A 21,247-nucleotide genomic window follows, 5' to 3' on the forward strand; every position below is an offset into this window, starting at 1 on the left:
TCCCTAACCACTGTAGTATACGTACTGCCTCTCTTTAATGTCTTAGAATTTTAGTTCTATACGTGATCCTCTGCCATGTTGATTTTTTTCTCCCTTTCTATTTGTACTTTGACAGCTTTCTAAAAACTGCCTAGGTGTCTCTCAATTAAGTGAATTAATAAGTAATAATGAACAAATACAAAACCTTTATTACTCACTTCTAAACACCTTATGATCTGGTTTTTGTCCCACTGCCCCTGAAACTTCCCTCTCCAAGGTCACAACTGCATAGAAAAATGACTGCACGTGAATAAGAAAGTAGGGAATTGTTTAGAAAGCTGTGGCAATAGTCCAAGTGAGAGCTGTTAGTAGGTAGGACTAGAGGAATAGCAGTGAAGATAGAGAGTATTCGATTATGGGAGTATATTTTGGAGATAAAGCCATAAGGATACACTGGTTGATCTGATGTAGGAGGTAAGGGAAAGAGAGAAATAATGGATGACTCCATTTGATTTGAATAATCAATCCGTGGATGATGTTGCTGTTTACAGAGAACAATGGATTTGGACCAGGTTTAGGAAAAAGATATGTGGGTTTTTTTGTGTTTGTATTTGTGTGTTTTTGTTTTTGTTTTTCTGGGGGAGTGTTGGAGGATGGAGAGAGATATCAAAGGATTTAAAAGTCTGGAGCTCAGAGAAGGATCTCTGGTATGAAAACGACATGTGAAACCCTAGGTATGATCACTTATGGAGAGAACATAGACAGAAGAGAGAAGCAGTCCAGGAAAGAGTGCTGCCATTTAGAAGCTGAGCAAAAGAAGTAACAAAGGATAATAAGAAAAATGGACAGTGAGATAAGAATAAAATGAGGAGCCTGGTGTTACTGGAGGCTATATTTGTACTCCTCAAGTTTTTCTGAGCTTGGTATGCTGGTGAAAGCCTCTACATTTTACACACCCTGTCTCCAATGCCTACAAGGCCTTCCTGAATTTCTCTGTCTGGCAAACTCCTACTCTTTCTTCAAGACTTAGTTCAATTCCTTGGAAGCCTACTCTGACTCCTCACCTCTTGTTTCCACAGCACTGTGTCCCTAACTCTATTTTAGCCCAAATAACTGGGCACTTAGGATTGTATAATCTGTCTTATAAACTCTCTGGCTCCACTGAGGTCAGCTCCTTGAGGGGATCACTGTCGTTTATTTCTGAATCTCCAGTAACTAGCACAGTGAATGTGGAAAAAATAAGTATCTGACTACCATTGATTGAATAAAATGTATGCATGACTAGATTCCCTTTTGAGCTCCAATATTTAATGTCAAACCATGTAATTTCTACTAGAGGACTCCACCTAGAAGCCCAATAGTGAGTTCCACCTAGAGATCAAATTCTGCATTTCTCAAGTTGAAGTTATTCACTTCCCTTAAGACCTCCTTCTATTTCTATTTATGGTACAACTATTCTCAAGTCCTTCAAGATTGGAAGCAAGAAATCACTTTTGACTCTTCCCTATATATAGCCAGTCAGCCACTATTCTTGTCCATTTTCCCTCCATATATCTTGAATCTGAATCTTCTTTCTTTTCTGTAGTTAGCAGCTTGCCCAAGGTCACTGAGCTACTCAGATACAGAGCCAGGGCTGGAATCCATTCTGTCTGACTCACTAAGTAATATCACCTTTCTGGCTTATGCTTGGATAACTGGGATCCTTTGATAATATGGCAGGCAATTCCAAAGAATATAGCTTGTAATTTTCTGGAACATTTTGGGAAGGAAAATACTCCATGGACTTTTGTTTTTTCTTATGTCTGAGACGTAAACCAACTATTTTATGAGGCATTGACAGAGAAATATATGGATAGACTGATTTATTTCCCTCAATAGGATGTAATCTGATGACTGTCTAAGGATATAAAAGTTTATAAATATAGTAAAGTATTTGTATCTAGAATATGTCTTTTGAAAATCATCAACCGCATTAACTAGGACATCTTACTTCCACTCCCAGAGTTCTATTCTACTCGATTTTTATGTCTTCTCCCAAGGTTAAATTGCTCCTCAGGATCTCATCCTAGCCACAGGGTAAACTTTGTAATCCTGAATTTCCATACATTTTTGTCTTAGCCCTGGGTGATATACAGAGAATGTTTGGGGACCAGAACGAGTAAATACTTGAATGTCCATATTGCTTAGTAAGTGAATATGTAAATGTATATGCCCAGTAGTACCAAATAGCTGACTGGTGTTTTTTCCTCTTTCTTACCATTTAGCTGTAAAGGAAAGATGGAGAGGAAGTAAGCCTCTCACACTGTGACACTGTGTCATCCCTAATAACTGCTCCATCTCTAAAATCATGAATTCTCACATCCTTCTTTCTGATTTCTACTCTACCTAAACTTCACACTATACCGTTCTTCAAACTCATTGGTTCCACCAGTTTGATTCCCTACTTTCAAAAATCCATAGCTTTGGCTTCTAATTCCTGCCTGATTAATATAACTGGATGCGAACTCTTGCTATAAATGCTCTAAAAACTAAACAAAATATATGAAATGACTGTTTTCAGACAGTACATAACAGGAAGTACAGTGCTGTGATTCACATATGATTGTTTGATACTAGAACACGATGCGGGGAGGGGAATCTCAAGCAGAGCACAGTGGTCTCACTGAGATGAAGAGGGAAAATAAAAGAGCTGGGAAAGACTAAGGCAGCCAAAGTTTGTGGAGCAGGCATGAAGCTAAACAAACAAACTGCTATGGACTGAATTATGTCACCAAAAATTCATACATTGAAGCCCAAACTCACAACATGATGGTACTGGAGGTGGGGACTTTGGGAGGTAATTAGGTGTAGTAAATCTATGAAAAACTTATAGTTAACATTATGTTTAAACGTGAATCATTGAACTCTTTCCTCCTAAATCAGGAACGAGGCAATGGTGTCTTCTCTGACCACATCTATTCAAAATTTTACTGGAGACTGTAGCTTGTATAACTAAGGCAAGAGAGAAAAATAAAAGGCAAATATAAGGAAAGAAAAATGTACAACTGTATTTCTTTCACAGAAAATATGATCATGTATTTAAAAGAATTTAAAGAATCTAAACTACTCAAACAAATAAATCAGATCTCAGGATACAAACTCAGCATGTAAAAATAGTTTTATTTCTATATACTAGCAAATAAATTTTGAAAAATGAAAACTTTTAAATACTACTCGCAATATCAAAAACATGAAATACTTAAGATAAATTTAACAAAATATGTGCAAGACCTCTACCCTGAAAACTATAAATCATTACTGAAAGAAAGAAGACCTAAATAAATGGCAATATATAACATTATACTGAATTGGAAGATTCAATTTTGTTAAGATGTCCATTTTCCTCAAGATGATCTATAGAATCAATGCAGTCCCAACCAAAATTCCTGCAAACATTTCTTTATTTGAAGACATTGAGAAAGTGATTCTAAAATTCATATGAATATGGAAGGATATAGAATATTCAAAATCAGTTTTAAAAAGGAGAACAAAGTGGAGGTACTTACAATATCTGTGCTGTCAAGACTCACTGTAAAGCTATAGTAATTAGAACAGAGTGAGATTGGAGCAAGGATAGACAAATAGAACAATGGAACTTGATACTTATCTCCGATTCAGGCCTCTCCCTTGAGCTCCACGACATTTTTTAATAACTATTTCATGTCTCTTCTTGAATGTCTTAAAGACATCCTAAGTTCCATATATCTTAAACCCAGCCCATTATCTTTTTTCTCCTAAACCCAGTCCCTCATTTACATTCCCCTGCTAGTTGTACAAACCAGAAACTTAAGAATAATCCTCAACCCCCTCCCTCTCTTTGATTCCTTACTGATTCCTTACTAGGAACCTTCAGTCTTATCTCCTAAATATACCTTGAGTTCATCCACATTTCTCTACTTCCATCACTCTATTCTAATGTCTGCTGCCTGGACTTCTGAAAAAGTTTCCTAAACTAGTTAACCCACGTCTACTCTTAACTACCCCCAGAGTATATTTTTGAAATAAAAATTGTATCATGTTAAACCTTGCTTAAAATACTTCGATGTCTTCACGTTTGTTGTAGGAGAAAGATAAATTGTAATACGGCTTTCAAGGTTCTACCTGGTCTAGTCCCTGCTCGCCTCCCTAGCATCACCTTACACCATGCTGTCTCTTGCTTTCCCAGAGAGCAGTGTTTTTGTTTTTTATGCAGAGGAGTACTAGCACTCATAATGTATTTGTCAACTGAATGAAGCCATTACATATCCTAACATTATTACAGCAAAGATACAATGATCTTTCTATTTCCTATTGGAACTTGACAATAAGTTGATGTTACGTGTGAAGTTCTAATGTTTAGACCATGGGCGTAGTCAAGCTACTGATGCATGCACATTCTCCAAAATCACAGGAGCTTCATAGTTTTCTTCCAAAGCCAATGCATCATTTTTGTGTTTTTGGTATATGTTAAGTGCTTATATTTAGATGCCTTCTTGTGAAATAGAGAACTGAAAGATTTAATTTAAAAGTATGTTCCAGCATGTGTGCCTCCGTTCATCACGTGTGGTTCAAAGGTGACGCAAATGTAGAGGGTTGCATTATAAAAGGCAAACAGTGTGCCACTTCATACTTAGTGTTTTAGAAGAGAGTTCTCAATTTCTTGGTCATAACACACTTAGGAAAAGACATGCATCACACACTCCCGTGGGGTGCACCAGAGGTTACATGCAATTTCCTGAGTGCTAACTAAAACTCCACCTTGCTCTCTCCCTTTAAGAAAGTGTATCGTAAAGCAAGTGGGTGAGAGTGACATTATTTGGGGGATAATCTTGAATCTGATTCATAGTGCTCTAAAATTACATCATTCACAAATTTAAGACTTTACCTACCTTTAATAACAAATTACTTGTGGTGCAGCTCACCAGTAAACTGGGCATAGGAGTGCATTATGACACTGGAGTATACAAACTACTTGTTTCGAAGGTAGTTATTCAGTGGTCTTGAACCATCATTGTGTTCTAGCCTGAATGAATACAGCAACCTCCGTGCTGAACACCAGAGGGGAAATTATGCACACACGTACCAGTATTAAAATATGCCTTTATGTAAAAACATTTCTCTATTGAATGTGTCCATAAACCCAAATGTTCATGCATATTCCCAATAATGCTTCCCAGTAATGTTCTTACCCACAAATATTGGAGAGCAGAGGGCATGGAATTCTTGTTAGTAATATACATTTCTTAAACAGTTATAAAACTAGAGTAAGTAATATCCTCTAGACTTATGTGAAGCTGGCTGTACTGTGATTAACTTTACTAGTGACTCTATACGTGAAGAAGTTATTAGAAGTTCATAGATTCCAGTGGGTTTAGCTGGTTTCCTCTCCACTCCATTGCTGTCCCATTTTTCTAAGCCATCCCCTGATGGTCAATGTCTATGAGAAAAGCTGAGCATTTGTCCTAACCCCTGCAGTAATCTCTTCTGGGGCATAATCTGGTCTTTTCTTGAAACCTGGAGCCCTGAGTTTTCTACGGGGGTATTTGTTCTCATGTTATAAATCTTTACTCTTAAGAAAAACTTTCCTAAAATTCTGTTAAATCTGACTTTATCCTACTCCCACACACAGATCCTAGGTCTGACTTCTGGGCCACACTCAACACACTTCCTCAGTGGTCTGCTTCTTCCCCTAATATTTCTTTGTCAGTTTTCTTGCCTTTGAGTTCCATTTTTTTCCTGCTTAATCTCCTCAATCCCTTCAACTCTTTCTCATGTGAAATATTTCTCTAACCTCTCAAGCAGTGCCCCTCTAAAAGTATAGTTTCCAAGGTGGAAGGTGGTGTTCAAATGGGTACCATTCACTAATTTTTTTTAATATTAAGGGGATTCCATAGGAAGTGGCATTGAAGCTGAGGCAGATGGTGAAGGGAAGGTATGCAGTTAGAGGGAGAGCTTGTGGAACAGCACAGAATCATGAAAGCTTGTGACATCACAAGAAAGTCAGTATGGCTGGCAAGTAGAGTGTGTTATGCTAAGGAGTTTGGTCATTTTCATTCAGGTTGTCCAGAGCTTTCAAACTTTCTGAACAAAGCCATTGCATGTTAAGTTTCACGTTTTAGAAAATCCCCTTTGGTATTAGTGTTGCAAAGGTTTTACAAGGAATAAAATTAGTGCAGGAAAGCTAGCTAGGATATTTGACTAAGTGAAAAGGACAGGATAGAAACAGAGATGGATCCTACGCACATTTTTTAAAATTCCGCAAGAGTAGATAAATAATTAAAGGATGTTTCTAAAATACAGGCATTTAAGAACACACTTGGAGTCTATATCTCTAGTAATCCTGGGGAAAACATACCCATTTTTGTCATAACATTCCAGAAGCAAATTTGTTCCACTCAATGGGGCCATGTCCAGTCAAAGAAAACCCACGAAAATATGAAGCCTCAGGAACCTGGAAATTGCTGAGGACATTTGAATATGTCATCTCTGGAGAGTGCTATAGTCCCCCAGTCCTAGTTTTGTTCTCTGAGAGTATTATAGTCTTTCCTGCAGTGATATCCTTATTCAGGGTAAGGATGATCCAGGGTATGTTTATTCCAATGAAATGCTACTAAATTGTAGTTGCTTCAGTTATGAATTTGTTACATCTCCGAGTCACATTGGAAAGTGGAGGGGGTGTGGGAGATGTCAAAGCTTGGAACCAGTGTTTCACAGAAGTGTTATCTGGCTTCTCGCCAAACACCAGTGCCTGCTGACTTATGAGTGACACTTTTATCTTGAATCTGATGGGAAGATTGTGTTACATTCAGCCCAGGAATGTTTTAAAGCCTAAATAAGCTGGAGAATCCCTTTTGCTTCATCTTGGTGCTAGCTCAGCAGCTTGATTTCTACCTCTGCCGTCACCTGGTCTTTCTGTTCTTTTGGGGAGAAACTGTGGGGGAAGGCATGGCTTCCTGAATCCTAGGCTGCATTATATTAGCAGGTTGTCAATGTCTCACTGCCTCCTTGCAAAGCAGGTGCTTTTACAGAATTAGCAGACCGCACCACCATTTCAGGGATCGTTGCTACCCTCGGCAAAGCCTGGTTTTCTTTTACACTCTCACATAAAGGGCAGACTGGAGAAGCCACCTAGGGAAGATCCATACAGGGTAGATGGAGAGTTTGGACGGCTGAAAGGCAACTACTCATGTCTTGAGCCCCTCTTCTGTATCACTGTGACCGTCAGTGCTAGGGACCGGGAACACAGGAGACTTCAACTGCCTTCAGTGCTATGAAGAGCACTCAGGAGATATTTAGCACATCAGTAAATGAATGGATGATGGCCCGTGGGTAAACACCATGATCTCTCCACTCAACCAGGATTCTGCTCTGACACTTGTATATGAAGACTCCTCTTGGAAGTGGATCTGCCTGATTGGCCTCTCTGATATTAACTTCAAACGACAGGGATTTACTACTATATCCGCATGGATTGATTCTTCACTACTGTGACACCATTATTCAGGAAACAACCTCCATATTTTACAAACTCATAAATCAGTATTTGCTTTTATTTTGTCTAAAAGATGCCTTCTTTCAGTTCTAAAATGTATTCCCATATCCCATGGTGGCTTATTGACCAAATATGTGTTCACTATTTCCAACTCTCATAACTACATTTATTAATTCATTCAGGCAGTGAGTGATTTTTAAGTGTCTATTAGCACCCAGGCTTCTATCAGTTAATGTGGAGGATACCAAGGAAAATATGATAATGTGTTTGTCTGTCTCCCTAACCCCTAGAATGTAAGTGCCCTGAAATCAGTGGATTTTTTCTAATTTCTTCCTACATGCCTAATTCATTCCTTTATACCATGTAATACCAAGTAATAAGTACTGAATAAATGATTTTTGAAGGGTAAGTGGATAAATGAAAGAATGATCTTGCTAAAAGAACAGAGAATGCATTTTTCTCTTTTAAACAGACAGTAATTCAATGGGCCTTGAGGAATTGGCTAAAAAATTCTCTGAAGTCTACACATTCTTAATAGTGAAAGAATTTGTCAACCCAGAATACAAGTCTCTTCTGCATAATTCTCCAAAGAAGTAGTTTTAGGATACAAATGAAATAGTAGTCTTACGTAACCGGAGTTGGCTACATACATTCAATAGTCATGTACGTAAGATTCAGAAGGCCGTTCAAGTAAATGAACCATGAATTCCACAACATTATATTAATGAGCAAAGATGGAAAGTTTTCTTGTTCATGTAAACACCCGACATTTTCAAGCCAACTATTAAATAAATAAATAAATGCAGATAAGTTTGGATTACCCAGAGATCTCTGGAACTGTCAAGTCACCACAAAACTCCTATTGGGATTTATGAACGCTTAGAAAAGTATACAAAATGAATACTTCTTGGGCTTCCCTGGTGGCGCAGTGGTTGAGAGTCCGCCTGCCGATGCAAGGGGACACGGGTTCGTGCCCCGGTCTGGGAAGATCCCACATGCTGCGGAGCGGCTGGGCCCGTGGGCCGTGGCTGCTGAGCATGCGCGTCCGGAGCCTGTGCTCCGCAGCGGGAGAGGCCACAACAGTGAGAGGCCCGCGTACCGGAAAAAAATAAAAATAAAAAGAATACTTCGTGAAGAAACTTATATTAATAGTATAATATAATGTTTGATGATGTAACTTTCAACTGAACAGAGTGTTTGATAGCAGTGGAATGAACCAAACATTTACTGAGCACCTGCTGTATAACAGGCCCTATCTTTGGGGATAAAGTAATTAACGAGATCCTCAAAGAGCTAATATTTCAGCTAGTGAGACAAGAGAGAGGCATCTGCAAAGGTATCTGACACTAAAAGACTTAAGAGACCATATAATACCACAGTACTAGTTATCACAATTACTTTCTAAAAGCATGATAATAAAAACACGTGAATGATTCTTTGGGGCAGTCGTATATCCTCATCTCTCCTGCCTACCTTGACCTTGAAATTTAAAGCTGATCTACTCTTGATCCATGGTGCCGAACAGATCCTAATAAAAAGGAGCTTGGTGGTGCTTTGAGACCAACCACCTAGAGGGGTGGGATAGGGAGGGTGGAAGGGAGATGCAAGAGGAAGGGGATATGGGGATATACGTATACGTATAGCTGATTCACTTTGTTATACAGCAGAAACTAACACAACAATGTAAAGCAATTATACTCCAATGAAGATGTTAAAAAAATAAAAGGAGCTTGAACCCTTTGGTCTTTCCAGAAATGGGCTTACACTCTCTACTTTGTTTCTATTTGCTTCTTGTTCTTCCTTCTACCTGCCATTTACTATTTTTTAGCTCCAGAGTACTCCTTAAACATACGGAAATGTTCAGGTACTCTTGGTTTTACTCTTGGCACTTCTTCTCAGACATAGGTCCACCAACTGGGTCCAGGCTCCAGGACTGCCCTGTAGATAAGTCTCACAGCTGGGACACAGTGTAACTTCTTCCCAAGTCCTTCCTTTGGGAAATATGCAGGGATATTTAATTTTGTGATGCTGAAAACCCCATCTTTGTTTTAGATGGATATCTTATTTCTACTATAATTTGAATTTGTATTTTTTTCTGACAGAAAAATGACATTATTCCTACATGAGAGAACATGAAACTGGATTTGTTAGATTCAAAAGGAGTCCCATTACTACACTTACTTGAAACAACCAAATATTTCACTGGCATCTGGGAGTGAAGCCAACAAACACAATTGGTCAGTTTCTTTACAAGTAGGATGAGGAGATTTGGGTTAAAATATTTCTTAGGTTCTTTATAGTTTTAATTTCCAAAGACTCTTTGACACTGTTTCCTACGGAGGTTGGGACTGTATTGATCTGAATTTCAAAATAAACACGTTATTTTCAGCCATGCAATGTTATAATTAGGAGGAACTTAGGAATCATGCATGATAGTCCTCGTATTTTACAGACATGGAAAAGTATGTCCAAAGGGAAATTACTTGCTCAAAATCACGCATCAGTTGAGTGCAGAACTGAACTTGGACTCTTGACTTTATTCTGCTGACCTTCCATTGTCTTGGGGAATACAACCTGGAGGACTACTTCTGGAAACAAGTGCTTAAAATCTTCCACAAAAAATCTGGCGCATTCACACATGGTAAATGTGGGGTTTTGATTTAAATACTCAGCTGCTGTAGAGCCACTGAGATTGGCAGTTGATCCCTTAGCTTATATTGGTCCACAACCCAGTAAACTACCTAGGCTTGATCCTGAACCTGAGGTGCTCATTTTTGTTCTTGCTTCCCAGGGAGCATTTAATCCTTACTGGAAAAATATTCGTAAACCATCATGAAGGTGCAATGAATTTAACTTTCTGAATCTGTTCTTTTCCATATGTGCCTTCTAACTGAAGCACCATATTCAGTATTTCTAACTTAGAAAGCATTTTATTTCATACTCCATAATTAAGCTTTTTAGAATTCAGGAATGACATCCAAAAGTTTTTAAAGAATCTTAGGAAATGTCTGACACTCTCTAGGCAAGACCTATGAGTTTAATCAAGGAATGCTTACTGGATGTTGCAGGGACTTCTTAAAACGCGTTTTATTAGTTGCTCCTGAATTTTCAAATGATCATAATTTGCTTCCATTTCTTCTAAAAACTTGAAGAAATAACACATTTCTTGATGAGAGCATTCTGAAGAATAATGGGAAAAAAAGAAACCGTGAGTATTTTAAGATATATTCAGTTTTCCTCAGAGTAATGAAAGCTGTAGCATACCCATCTTTGCAGAACCATTACTTCCTCTCTAGCTACCATTTTTAGATTTAAAACCCTGGAAAAGGTACAATTTCACCAGCCACCACTAGTACCTAGTGTCAGCAGCTCATATAAAACCTGGGAAAATATAGTAGGGATTAAAGAAATCTGTAAAACTGTGAAGTAAGGCCATAGCATGTAAAACGCAATTCCTTTTACTGAGTACATAATTTATTAGGAAAGCTCTTTATTTATAGGAAATATGCTTGATACCTTATCCTTGGCAACTGCCTGATTTTTTTTTTAGAAGAACAAAAATGGATAAAATGTTTCCCAGTATAGGAATTCATTCATTTCTCAAGAAATATATCTCTGTCTTTCCTTCATACTCACTCCTCTATCCCCAAGCACAATTCTCCTTTCTTACCTGTCTTCATCGGTCCTAAAATAAGTCACCTTCCCATAAGCAATCTCAGGACTAGAACTAACAAGCGATCATCCCTACCCTTACCCAGCTCCCTACTATCTGCTCCTTCCCCCTGGCTCCACCATGTTCACTATTAAATTCAAGTAATGAACGTTTGGCTTTTGGACGCCCATTGCTATTGTTCTACTTCTCTGCTAGTTCTGTGAGCCATGGCTACATTTGTGGTGCGGGGGATTTGGTCTTTTTCCATGGTTATTTTTCTCAGGAAAACATCAATTACCCACAATTGAACAGCTTTGCAAGTAGAACGAGGCCTTCATTTTCAGACCCCTTTTCTCGAAATACAGTTGAGAGAAATCAATGTCGCAGGTACTTTCTCTTGACCAGAGGTTCCCCGTTCTTCCAGGTACATATTGCTCTTGTATATTTAAGCTGCCTGACACCCTCAGGTCACCTTCACAGGGTCTTTAGCTGCATGTTGAGGGGGGCCATGTGAGCATCGGGACTTAGGTGTAGAGATTAGTTTTTGATCCTCTTAATTTGCTGTCCTTTGCAGTTTCTAAACCTCAGTTTAGTTTCTGGAAAGGGAATGTCCTGGTTTATTTTCTCAAAGTAAAGCTCTGAGATATTCTATCTAATTGTCATCTTTAAGACTTCTTTCTATTCTATGGAAAGGATAGGAGAAGCCTCACTCATTCATTTCAGAGACAAAACTACTTTTGGGGGGTGATGCAGGAGTGTGGGTTGGGGACAGCATAATATGTGGCCATTGATCAATGAAGGGCAAGGTGGAGAGGAAATAGAGGGAAGGCTCTACCCTGAGCCCTACACACAGAAGTTCTAGGCCAACTGGCACTGTGATGCTGCCTTTAGTTTTCCAACTCTGTTCATACCCACAGCTCCATTGGTTGCCAAGGAGCTTGCTCAGGCCAAGAATAAACTTATCCCATGGTTGCTGAGAAGAGTTTATTTGTAGAATTGGGGCCTGAGGTATAGACGTTGCTTAATAAAGTTCATCATCTCCTCAATTCCTTATTTAAAACTTTGCACCCAAGGCAGTGCGTCCCAGAGCAAAACCTAGGTTGTTAACTTCTGAATTTATTTGTGGAGACTTCATGTGGAAAACAATCAAAATTCAAGTGTTAAAAAATTATTTCAATACAATTTCAAGTTAAAAAAAAACAGAACTCTTGCTTTAGGATTTGCATTTTCATCAATTGTCTCAAATACTAACAGCAGTTCAATGAGGCAAATCCTTTGTTAGAACCCAAGTGAATTTACACCTGGGCTACAGTAATAAGGGAAGATGTTTAAGGTTAAAAGGAGGAGTGAGTTAGAAAGAGTCTTCCTTGGCACATCTTTACGTCTGAACAAAAGCCAGATCAGTGAGGTGTTTTATTTCGGTGACTTGTTCATTTACCTTGCAAAAGAGATTATGTATCTCCTCAGATACCACAGTCCTGAATGTAAAAGAAAGCATAGAGCACAGGCTGGTTACAGTCTTAATTATTACCATCATCATTATTACTATTAGTCATCCTATATAGAGCACTTATCATGAGTTAAATACAGTACTAGGTATTTTATATGTCATTTAATAACAGCTCTATGAACTATTATTTCCATCTAAGCTCAATGAAGTTAAGTACTTCATTCAACATTATACAGCTCACAATCAACTGAACTGCAATCCAAAGGTTCAGGCTATCAATCTGCATGAAACCTGTTTTCTAATGAAAATATGTCCTAAGATGTATTTTCTTCTAACAACATGGGCCAAAAAAATTTTTCCAATTTTGGTTAAATTTGTATTGAATTCAGTATTTCTGGACCACCGATGCTTTTCTGGACTCACAGAAATTTCTATGAATCAGTATTGATTCTTCCATACAAGGAGCAGAGTAAAGGAGACCATGGGGCAGGGACTAGGAGGTAATTTGATCATCCACCAGCTGAAAAAGTAATTATTATGTTAAAAATAACTCTGAAGAGTTTCATTTCTTTAAAAACCATCACATCTCAAATAAAGAAATTCTATGGATAATTATTTTGATTTCATGGTGTTTTTTTGTCATCACTGCTTTTTGTTTTCTTTTTTTCCAGTTAGAAATCACCTGGTTCCTCCCCAAATTGTTCTTTTTTATCATGAAATATTTCAAATATAACGTTAAAAATAGGGAATAATACCAAAAAATCTATGTCCATTCTCCAATCATGTTCTCTCTCTCTCCTTCCTCAGAGATAACCATATCACACATTTAACATTCATCATTCCCATGAATGGTTGTTTACTTCTATGTCTGTAGATATTCATACACTTTATAAAGTACCATTTTTCAAGTTTTTAAACTTGATGTTAATAGAGTGGGAGAGATCAAGATGGCAGAGTAGGAGGACGTGGAACGTACCTCCCCCATGAACACATCAAAAATACATCTACCGGTGAAATGATTCTCATTGAAAACTAACTGGAAACTGGCAAAAAGAATACTGTACCAAAAGGCTATAAGATCCAGACAAAATCAGTTAGGAAGGGAAGAAAAGCAATCAGATCTGGACCTGGGCCCCGGGAGGGGACTCAGAGGAAAAGGGAGATTACAGGGGCAGAGATCCTCCCTGGGTAGTGAGTGGTTCAAGCCACACATTGGATGTCCGTCCTAGCCCTGAGGTTCGACACAGGGAAGACGAGCCCCCTTGGCTGACTGAGGGGTCAGTGGGACTAACAGGAGGGCTGTGGGAAGCCTGGACTCCATTCGTTAGGAGTGCGTGCACCCGAGGCAGGATGAAGTAACTAAATATGTCCTTACTTCGAGCACAGTAATATGTTAGTGCTACATTAACCTTTTTTTTCAACTTCATTGAGATGTAATTGATACATAACACTGTAAGTTTAAGGTGCACAATGTGATGATTTGATACACATATATATTGCAAAATTATTGCCACAGTAAGGCTAATTAACACCTCCATCACCTCAGACAGTTACCATTTGTGTGGTGTGTGTATGTGGTATGTGTGGTGAGAACATTTAAGATTTGCTCTCTTGGCAAATTTCAAGTATATAATACAGTATTGTTAACTATATATATATATATATATATATATATATACTGAGAACTTATCTTCTAACTGGAAGTTTGTACCGTTTGACTAACATCTCATCTCCTGCCCTTCCTTCCCTTCACACCACCCCTGGCAACCATCATTCTACTCTCTGTTCCTATGAGCTTGGCTTTTCTAGATTCCACGTGTAAGCGAGATCATACAGGATTAGCACTTCTGTGTCCGACTTTTTTACACTTGGCATGATACCCTCAAGGTCCATTCATGTTGTGTCAAATGGCAGGATTTCCTTCTTTTTTAGGGCTGGATGATAGTCCATTATACAAATTTCTTTATTCCTTCATCTGTTCATGGACACTTAGGATGTTTGCATGTCATAGCTATTGGGAGTTATTTCATTTTCTTTGAATATATACCCAGAAGTGGGATTGCTAGATCATAGAGTAGTTCTATTTTTAATTCATCTGAAGAACCTCCAATCAACATACATTCCCACCAACAATGTACAACGGTTCCCTTTTTCCACACCCCCACCAACACTTGTTATATCTTGTCTTTTTTATAACAGACATTCTAACAAGTGTGAGTTGACATCTCATTATGGTTTTGATTTGCATTCCCTTGATTAGTGATGTTGAGCATCTTTTCACTTACCTATTGACTATTTGTCTTCTTGGGGAAAATGTCTATTCAGGTTTTCTGCCCACTTTTTAATCAATTTTTTCTCTTGAGTTGTATGAGTTTCTTGAACACCTTATTAGGATACATGGTTTACAAATATTTTCTCCCATTCTAGGCTACCTTTTCATTTTATTGATTTTTTTTCTGTGCATAAGCTTTTTAGTTTGATATAGTCCCACTTATTTAATTTTGCCTTTATTGCTTGGTCTTTTGGTGTCATATCTGAATAATGTTGCCAAAACCAATGTCAAGGAACTTCCCCCCACTGTTTTCTTCCAGTAGTTTTATAGTTTTATGTCTTATATCTAAGTCTTTAATCCTTTTTTTTTTTTTTTTTGCGGTATGCAGGCCTCTCACTGTTGTGGCCTCTCCCGTTGTGGAGCACAGGCTCCGGACGCACAGGCTCAGCAGCCATGGCTCACGGGCCCAGCCGCTCCGTGGCATGTGGGATCTTCCTGGACCGGGGCACGAACCCATGTCCCCTGCATCAGCAGGCGGACTCTCAACCACTGCGCCACCAGGGAAGCCCCTTTAATCCTTTTTGAGATAATTTTTGTGAGTGGCTTAAGAAAAGGGTCAATTTCCTACTTTTGTATGTGAATATCCAGTTTTCTGTACAATATTTATTAAAAAGACTGTCTTTTCCCTTTGAATATTCTTGGTTCCTTGTTAAATATTAGTTGACTGTATATGTGGGTTTATTTCTGGACTCTCATTGCTGTTCCATTAGTCTATGTGCCTGTTTTTATGCCAGTATCATACTGTTTTGATTGATATAGCTTTGTACTATAGTTTGAAATCGAGATGTATGAAGTCTCCAGCTTTGTTCCTCTTCCTCAAGATTGCTTGGTCTATTCAGAGTCTTGTGGCTCCCTATGAAATTCAGGATTGTTTTTTCTGTTTCTTTAAAATTTGCCATTGGAATTTTGATAGAGATGGCATTGAGTGTACATATGGCTTTGGGTACTATGGGCATTTTAACAATATTCATTCTTCCAATCCATGAACATAGGATACTTTTCCATTGGTTTGTGTCTTCTTCAGTTTCTTTCATCAGTGTCTTATAGTTTTCTGTGTACAGATCTTTCACCTCCTTGGTTAAATCTATCCCTAAGTATTTTATTGTTTTTGATGCTATTTTTAATAGGATTGTTTCCTTGATTTCCTTTTTGGATCGATCATTGTTGGTATAAAGAACTGATTTTTGTATGTTGATTTTGTATCCTGCAGCTTTACTAAATCTGTTTATTAGTTCTAATAGCTTTCTTGTGGAGTTCATGTTTTCTACAAGTAGGATCATGTCATCTGCAAATGCAGATACTTTACTTCTTCCTTTCAAATTTGTATTTATTTATTTATTTATTTTCTGAATTGCTCTGCCTGGGACTTCTAGTAGTATGTTGAATATGAGTGATGAGAGTAGGCACCCTTGTTTTTGTCCTGATATAGAAGAAAGGTTTCGATCTTTCACCATTGAGTTGTAAGGTTTCCTCTATCATTTCCAATTTTATTTATTTAAGTTTTATGTCTTTCTTTCTTAGTCTAGCTAAAGGCTTGTCAATTTTTTGTTTATCTTTTCAAATAACCAGCTCTTAGTTTTGTTGACCTTGCTATTGATTTCCTGGGCTATATTTCATTTATTTCTGCTCTGATCATGTTATTTCCTTCATTCTGCTAAAGTTAGGGATAGTTTGTTCTTCTTTTTCTAATTCCTTGAGATAAAAAGTGGTTTATCTTTCTTTTTTTTCTTAATCTAGGTGTTTATCACTGTAAACTTGCTTCTTAGAACTGCTTTTGCTGCATCCCATAAGTTTGATATGTTGTTTCCATGTTAATTTGTCTCAACATGTTTTTTTATTTCCCTTTAACTCATTAATTGTTCAGGAGTGTGTTTAATTCCCACATATTTGTGAATTTGCCAGTTTTTCTACTGTTTTGATTTCTAGTTTTCTACCATTGTTTCAAAAATATACTTGGTATGATTTTAATCTTCTTAAATTTTCTAAGACTTGTTTTGGGACTTAGCATATCACCTATCCTGAAGAATGTGCCATTTGCATTTGAGAAGAAAGTATATTTTGTTGCTGTTGGATGGAATATTCTATATTTGTCTGTTAGGTTCATTTGGTCTAAAATATAGTTCAAGTCCAATGTTTCATATTGATTTTCTGTCTGGATGATTTTATCCATTGTTGAAAGTGGGGTATTAAATTCTCCTACTCTTACTGTATTGTTGTCTTTTTCTTCCTTCAGATCCGTTAGTATTTGCTTACTATATTTTAAGTGCTCTTATGTTGGGTGTATATATATTTAAAATTGTTATGTCATTTTGATGAATTGACACCATTATCATTATACAATGGCCTTCTTTATCTCTTGTTAAAGTTTTTAACTTAAAATCTATTTTGTCTGAGATAAGTAAACCTATCTTTGTTCTCTTACAGTTTCCATTTGTGTGGAATGTCTTTTTCCATCCCTTCATTTTGAGCCTCTGTTGTGTCCTTGAAGCTGAAGTGAATCTCTTGTAGGCACACATGTAGTTGAGTTTGGATTTGTTTTGTTTTGTTTTATCCATTCAGTTACTCTATGCCTTTTGTTTGGAGAAATTAGTCCATTTATATTTAAAGTAATTATTGATAGGTAAGGACTTATCAATGCCATCTTATTATTTTCTGGCTATTTTGCAGTTCCCTTGTTATTTTCTTCCTCTCTTGATGTCTTCCTTTGTGAATTGATGATTTTCTGGAGTGGTGTGCTTTGGTTCCTTTCTGTTTATCTTTTGTGTATCTATTATAGGTTTTTTCTTTATGATCACTATGGGGCTTACATGAAACATCTTATAGATATAATAGTCTATTTTAAGCTGATAGCATCTTAACTTTGATTCCATACCAAAACTCTACCCTTTTCCTCTCCTTCCCACATGTTATGTTTTTTATGTCATAATTTACCTTTTTTTATGTCATGTATCCATTAACAGAATATTGTAGATCTAATTATTTTTAGTACTTCTGTCCCTTAATCTTTATAATAGATGTAAATAATTAAACACACCACCATATCACAGTATTAGAGTATTCTGAATTTGACTATTTAGTTACCTTTACCAGTGTGTTTTATATTTTCATATATTTTCATGTTACTAATTAGTGTCCTTTCATTTCATCTTTAAAAACTTTCAGCATTTCTTGTAAGGCAGGTCTAGCGGTGATGAACTCCCTCAGCTTTTGTTTTGGAAAGTTCTATCTATCTTTCATTACTTAAGAACAGCTTTGCCAGATAACATAATTTTGGTAAGCAATTTTTTTTTCTTTCAGCTCTTTGAATGTATCATCCACTACCTCTTGACCTGCAATATTTCTGTTGAGAAATATTCTGATAGCCTTAGGGAATTCCCCATAGGTGAGGATATTTTTTTTCTTTTGATGCTTCACAAATCTTTCTCTTTGATTTTAGACAATTTTGTAATAATATGGCTTTGACAAGGTCATTTTGGGTTTAAATTATGTGGGGATTTATGAGCTTCATAAACTCCCCAGATTCGAGAAGTTCTCAGGCATTATTTCTTTAAATAAGTTTTCTTCCCCTCTCTTTCTCTCTCTCTTCTCCCTCTGGGACTCCAATAATGCATCAATTACTTAATTATATACCATATTTTCACATAGGCTTTCTTCAGTCTATTTTGTTCTTTTATCTTTGTTCCCCTCTGACTGGATAATTTCAAATGATCTGTCTTCTACTTGACAGATTCTTTCTTCTGCATGATCCAGTCTATTGTCAATGCTCTCTATTGCATTTTTCGTTTCATTGATTGTATTCTTCAGTTTCAGAATTTATGTTTCGTTCTTTTTTATGATTTCTATCTCTCCATTAAACTTCTCATTTTGTGCATGTATTGTTTTTCTGATTTCGTTGAATTGCCCTTCTGTGTTTTCTTGTACATCATTGAGCTTCCTTAAAACAACTATTTTGAATTCCTTACTGGGCAAGTCACAGATCTCCCTTCTTTGGAGTCAGTTACCAGAAAATTATTGTTTCCTTTTGTGGTGCCATGTCTCTTTGATTTTCATGTTTTCTGAAGTCTTTCATTGCTTTCTTCATGTGTAAAGAAGAATTCACCTCCTCCAGTCTTTAGAAGAGACATACCTTCCTTCAAGCTTGTTAGGAATTCTGAGGTTTTCTGAGATCTTTTCTATGTACACACCTGATCTACACTTCTTGTTCCTTCAGGGGAAATTCTTAAGATTGTATGCCTGCAAAGCCAGGCTGGGTGCTGATAGCCTCCCTTTTGCTTTCCTTGCCCAGGGTTGAATGCTTAACTTTATGTGCTTTCTCTGAAAACCTGCAGAGTTGGGACAGCTTCCTGCACATGCTCACTAGCCATTTGCAAAGGCTTGTTCTCACTGTCCTCTGGGGCATAAACAGAGAGACATCTGTGGGGTGTGGGATGTGTGTATGGTTGAGGCATGCATAGCATTAGTGGTGGCCCTGGGTCAGTCTCCATGGGCAAGGTGTTCCTAGCAGATCAAGGATGGACTTTCTGATGGGGTCTGAAAAGCAGTTTGTAAGATATGTATCACTTTGATACTTTCCTTTCTGAGCCCTGACTTCTGTTCTCCCAGCTGCTCACCACCCTATAGTCATGCAGTTCATTATTCAGTGTTCTGTAAGCAGGGGGGAAAAATGGGTCTCTTTGGCGATATTCCCCATGTCTGGGGAAGCCAGGAGCTCACTCATACACTCCACTTTCCCTAAAAAAAGAAATCACGGGCTAAGAAGTTCTCTCTTAGCACTGAGCTGTGCCACCTTGGCGAAGGCGCAATGGGGGGTAAAGTGAAACTGTTCCTCTTTTCATGTTCAATGCGTCCAATCTTAGATTCTTTTTACCAACAGTGTCCTGAAACTTCTCTCCTAAACTCCTGGACTTTCACAAAAGCCCTCTCATCTGTGAGTAATTGTCTGAATCATTGTTCTTTGGGGGGAAGATGGTAGAAAATTCTTATTTCCCCATGTTTATGATGTCATATTTACATTAACTCATGAGGCTCTGCATCACATTAGGAGAGAAGTCTAATTTTTAGGTGCCAAGTAATACTTCAAAATGAAATCATTGAATGATTAAATATGTAAATATAAAAATAAAAACATAAAAGAAGTACAGAAAAATACAAGGAAAGATTTATCTCTTCTTATAAAGAGAAAAACCTTTCTAAATACAAAAGCAAAAAGAATAAAGGAAATATCAAAAGACTTAAATATATAAAATTTTAAATATTGAGATTAAAAAATACTACAAATAATTTTTTTAATTTAATGTTGGGAAAACTGCAAAATATGGCACATTATTTTTTAAAGTTGCATAAATTAAACTGTTATAAATCATAAGGAGAGCATGAAAACTGTGGTATAAATGTACAGGTAATATGCATAGATAGTTTGCAATAGAAGAAATACAAACGGACAGGAAGTGTGAAAACTTTAATCTTTTTTTTTTTTAACTTCTTTATTGGAGTATAATTGCTTTACAATGGTGTGTTAGTTTCTGCTTTATAACAAAGTGAATCAGTTATACATACACATATGTTCCCATATCTCTTCCCTCTTGCATCTCCCTCCCTCCCACCCTCCCTATCCCACCCCTCCAGGAGGTCACAAAGCACCCAGCTGATCTCCCTGTGCTGTGCAGCTGCTTCCCACTAGCTATCTATCTGACGTTTGGTAGTGTATATATGTCCATGCCTCTCTCGTGCTTTGTCACAGCTTACCCTGCCCCCTCCCCATAACCTCAAGTCCATTCTCTAGTAGGTCTGTGTCTTTATTCCTGTTTTACCCCTAGGCTCTTCATGACATTTTTTTTTCTTAAATTCCATAAATATGTGTTAGCATACAGTATTTGTCTTTCTCTTTCTGACTTACTTCACTCTGTATGACAGACTCTAGGTCTATCCACCTCATTACAAATAGCTCAATTTCGTTTCTTTTTATGGCTAAGTAATATTCCATTGTATATATGTACCACATCTTCTTTATCCATTCATCCGATGATAGACACTTAGGTTGTTTCCATTTCTGGGCTATTGTAACTAGAGCTGCAATGAACATTTTGGTACATGACTCTTTTTGAATTGTGGTTTTCTCAGGGTACATGCTGAGTAGTGGGATTGCTGGATCATATGGTAGTTCTATTTGTAGTTTCTTAAGGAACCTCCATACTGTTCTCCACAGTGGCTGTATCAATTTACATTCCCACCAACAGTGCAAGAGTGTTCCCTTTTCTCCATACCCTCTCCAGCATTTATTGTTTCTAGATTTTTTGATGATGGCCATTCTGACTGGTGTGAGAT

This window comes from Phocoena sinus, chromosome 13 (assembly GCF_008692025.1).
Source record: "Phocoena sinus isolate mPhoSin1 chromosome 13, mPhoSin1.pri, whole genome shotgun sequence".
In the NCBI taxonomy this organism is placed as follows: Eukaryota; Metazoa; Chordata; class Mammalia; order Artiodactyla; family Phocoenidae; genus Phocoena; species Phocoena sinus.